The sequence below is a fragment of the Acomys minous genome (genome assembly GCF_964271855.1).
Source record: "Acomys minous genome assembly, chromosome: 16".
NCBI lineage: Eukaryota > Metazoa > Chordata > Mammalia > Rodentia > Muridae > Acomys > Acomys minous.
Window position 1 is genome coordinate 49,126,232 of NC_140498.1, and position 5,069 is coordinate 49,131,300.

Here is a 5,069-nt window from a genome sequence, read left to right on the forward strand (position 1 = left end):
TAGTGGTGCACGCCTTTAATCCCAGCATTCAGGAGGCAGGGGCAGGCAGATCTCTGTGAGTTTGAGGACAGCCTGGTCTACAAAGTGAGTCCAGGACAGACAAGGCTACACAGTGAGAGCCTGTCTCGGGGTTAAAAAAGAGAGAGGCAGGGAGGGAGGGACAGGTCTCATGTAATCCAGACTGGTTGAGAGCCTGGTCTGGGCTATATGAAGCTAACCTTCCACGTTCTAGGAGAAAGGCTTATGCCACTACATCTAGAGAGCTGTTGAATTTGAAACTATTCTCATGGTTCCCAAGGGATTTTAGTCCTTTAAATTTCTATGCCTATCAGGAGGACAGGTAGGTTTCTGGTTTTGATTTGTTTTACTTTTTGAGTTTTTTGAGACAGATTATCTTTATTTGACTCTGACTGTCCTGGAACTGACTTTGTAGACCAGGTTGGCCTCAAACTACCAGCCTCTGCCTCCTGAGTGCTTGGACTATAGACGTGCGCCACCACGCCCAGCTTGGAAGATTAGGTTTTTGTTTGTTTGTTTGTTCTTGTTTTTGTTTTGGTTTTTTGAGACAGGGTTTCTCTATGTAGCCTTGGCTGTCCTGGATTTGCTTTGTAGACTAGGCTGGCCTCGAACTCATAAAGATCCGCCTGCCTCTGCCTCCTGAGGGCTGGGATTAAAGGTGTCCACTACCGCTTCCTAGCTTGTTTGTTCTTGATGGTAGAATTTAACCCAAGGCCTCTTGCATGATAGGCAATCACTACCACCTGAGCTGACATGAGGCAAAGTCCCCAAGGCCCTGTCATTCAGTGTCTGGTGGGCAGACGCTATGGGTTGGGGTGCAGGTTCCATGTCCTGTGGGCTTGTCCAGATGCTGTATGCTTCCGGATGAGAATGGGCAGACCTCCAGGTCAGAAGGCCCAAGGTCACGTTTCTTGCTCAGGGGCAGCACAGAGCACTGAGGGTGAAGCCTGTTGCCTGTGCAGTAGGCCAGGTTCCCTTTCTTTCTGGGGGAAGTGGAAAATAAGTTTCTACCAATGAGTCACAGCTCACCTCTTGTAGAATGAGACTGATTATAGGTTTCAGAAGGCTTGGAATCGCCACAAGCCCGTGATGATACCTAGCGTCACAGCTCCTCATTTGAGCTGCTGTACCAAGCACAGCAGAAGCAGGCAGACATGTGAAACCTGCTGGCAAGTAGGTTCAGGGAGACACAAGCCAGGGGATGCTTCACCACAGTGGTGGAGCAGGCCTCTGGCTGCAAAGGCAGTTCCATCATTGCTGCCTGACTACCAGGTACCCAGCTGCAGTTCTCCTACCTCCCCATCACCCCCCCACTAACCCCTACCCCCACCCTCGGAATAAATGGAGTCTCAGATTGTTAAGTGAACAAGAGAGTGAACTTCCCAGCATGCCAGCCACCCTTACTATAAACCATGGGCAGTGGGGAGGGGTTTGAGAGTGAATGTGTCTGATTTGGTAGGACTAAGGGTGCCAGGATACTCCATCTACATACAGTGGTACACAGCATGTATCGCAACAAGGAGAAAACAGTACTTAATTATCCTATGGATGAGGGATAACTTCTAGGTACAATTAAGAGCTCATTTGCTGGAGGGTAAGATCTCCTCAGCATAGGATGCAGTACTTCTAGTAGTCTGTGCTGGCTGAGCAAGTTCCTTATCAGGAAAGGGTCAGGCCAGTCATTTTCCTTGAGGGCCACCTGACCCTTCTTCCAAAATCTGGGGCTACCAGATCAGGTGGAGTGAGAACCCCAATGAGAAAAGGGGGCCTACCTTTATGGACCAAGTGCCAAACGGTTATCTAGAGGAGTCAGACTTCAACCTTATCCAGCAGAGTCCCAGGTCTCCCCATTTTATTTTGTACAGTCCACCACTCATCACAAGCAGAGGCCGAAGCAGGGTAGTGGTGGCACACACCTTTAATCCCAGCACTTGGGAGGCAGAGGCAAAAACAAAAAGACAAAACAACAACAAAAACCAACAACAACCAGAGGCTGAAGTTGAGAGTCCTTTTTTTTTTTTAAAGATTTATTTATTTTTATTTATTTATTACTCTGTATACAATGTTCTATTTGCATGTACACCTGCACACCAGAGAGGGCATCAGATCTCATTGTAGATGGTTGTGAGCCATCATGTGGTTGCTGGGAATTGAACTCAGGACCTCTTCCAGAAGGCAGGACTTAGCCCCTATGAGATGATGTTTGGGAGGCCATCTCTCCTATTTCCCAATTTGAGGGACCTCACTGTTGAGGAGCACTAACCAGTCTCCTCTAAAGTCTCCTTAGTCTCTTCACCAGGCTCAGGCTGAGGTCCACTCTTAACACTGGAGCTGCCCTTCCAGCTCTCTTCTTGGTACCCTGCCATTCACTTCTAGTATATGTCAAAAAGTTCCAAAAGGAGGCTAACTCCTGTATGGAAAGGACATTATACTGTCATTCTGACTGTATTAAAGAGGAGATTCCTGTCTGGCCTCCACTCTTGTCCTGGCCCAGACCAGAACCAAGATGTACTGCCATGCCAGGAACAGGGTCCCTTAGGCTAACACTGTCCCACAAGTAGGACTTTAGCTTGCAACTGTATGTTTCTTCTCTCTGTCCAAGCCCTTCTTCTTTTCTTTTTCCTGTCTTGAAAAAACAAAAACAGGGGCCTGGAGAGATGGCTCAGAGGTTAAGAGCACTGTCTGCTCTTCCAAAGGTCCTGAGTTCAATTCCCAGCAACCACATGGTGGCTTACAACCATGTATAATATGATCTGGTGCCCTCTTCTGGTGTGCAGGTATACATGCAAATAGAGTACTCTTAATAAATTAAATAAATAAATAAATAAATAAATAAATAAAAATCTTTACAGAAAGAAAAAACAAGCCGGGCGTGGTGGCACACGCCTGTAATCCCAGCACTCGGGAGGCAGAGGCAGACCTTGTGCTCTCTTCTGGCCTGCAGGCAGAACACTGTATACATAATAAATTAATATCTTAAAAAAAAAAAAAAGCACTGGCTGCTCTTCCAAAGGTCCTGAGTTCAATTACCAGCAACCACATTCTGGTTCACAACCATCTATGATGAAATCTGGTACGCTATACATAATAAATAAATTTTTTTTTAAAGTTTGTACAACAAAGGGGGCCTCAGTTAAGCGAATAATCCTAAGAACTCAGTATTACTCCTTAATGAAAATCATAGACATGGAAATAACTACAAACTTGGGGAATGAAATGGTTCAGAAGAGGTCAGCTAACCTCCTCCTCTCCACCACATTCTGCTTTGGTTTCCCTTTTCTGAGAAGTGATGCTTCGCAGATGTTTATAGATCAAAGAGTTCTTCCTTTGGCGGGGTGTGGTGGTGCCCTCCTTTAGTCCAAGCACTCAAGGCAGAGGCAGAGGCAGGTCGATCTATTTGAATTTGAGGCCACCTTGGCCTACAGAGTTAGTTCCAGGACAGCCAGGGCTACAGAGAAACCCTGTCTCTGAAAAACAAAAACAAAACAGAGTTCTTCCTTGAAATGATGTTTAAAAAAACAGATGAAAAACAGGGCTCAAGAGCTGACTCAGCAGTTAAGAACATTTGTTTCTCTTTCAGAGGACCCAGGTTCAGTTCCCAGCACCCAGATGTTCACAGTTGTAACTCTGGTTCCAGGAGATTCAACATTGTCTCCGTGAGTACTAGGCACATACAGGGTACACATACACATATACAGGCAAAACTTCAATATACACAAAGCCTGCACCTGGTGTTCCACACTTGTGACTTTTGGCTTTATAAATCCTACAGCCAAGAGTTCTTTGTGATGGGAGCCTGCTCTTGGTCACTGGCTTGAATAAAAAGGACTGTCTTAGCTGGGCGTGGTGGCGCACACCTTTAATCCCAGCACTCGGGAGGCACAGGCAGGCGGATCACTGTGAGTTCGAGGCCAGCCTGGTCTACAAAGTGAGTCCAGGATGGCCAAGACTACACAGAGAAACCCTGTCTCGAAAAAACCAAAAAACAAAAACAAAACAAAGGACTGTCTTGTGGTGGTTTGTAACTGAACACTTGTAGAGGACCAGGGTTCGGTTCTCAGCACCCACATGACAGCTCACAAACACCAACTCCAGTTCCAGGAATATGATATCTCTTCTGACCCTTGCAGGCACAGGGCATGCACATGGTGCCCATAAAAACATGCAGCCAAAACTCATGTGCATTAAGAATAAAATGCATTTGAGGAGAAATTTCAATTTTAAAAAATGTGTGTGCCTGATTGGATATGGGCAGGTGTGTTCACATGCCCTTGGAGGTCTGTGGTGTGATGTGGGTGTTGGGAACTAAATCTAAGTCCTCTGCAAGAACAGGAAATTCTCTTAAGCTCTGCGCCATCTTTCCAATCCCTAAGCCTAAATTTTTTTTTTCGGTTTTTCGAGGCAGGGCTTCTCTGTGTAACAGCTTTGGCTATCCTGGACTCTCTTTGTAGAACAGGCTGGCCTCAAACTCACAGAGATCTGCCTACCTCTGCCTCCTAAGCGCTGGGATTAAAGGCGTGCACCACCACACCTGGCTCCTAAACCTATTTTTTAAACAGAAGGACCTTATCACAAATTATCAGAAACTGTTTTTTTGTTGTTTTCCTTTTCCCAAGACAGGGTTTCTCTGTGTAGCCCTGACTGTTCTGGACTTGTTTTGTAAAGCAGGCTGGCCTCGAACTCACAGCGATCCACCTGCCTCTGCATCCCAAGTGCTGGGATTAAAGGCGTGTGCCACCACTTAGGAGGCAGAGGCAGGCAGATCTCTGTGAGTTCGGGGCCAGCCTGGTCTACGAAGTGAGTCCAGGACAGCCAAGGCTACACAGAGAAACGCTGTCTTGAAAAACCAAAAAAAAAAAAAAAAAAAAAAAAAAAAAAAGAAAGAAAGAAAGATCCCATCACTTGGGAAGCTGAGCTAGTCTGTTGAGATCAAGGCCAGCCAGATCTCCTTACCAAGTTCCATTCCAACTAGGGATACAAAACAAAACAAAACAAAACAAAAAAATCTGTCCCCAAAACAAAAACAAACAAAAAAATCTAATTGTGGCAAA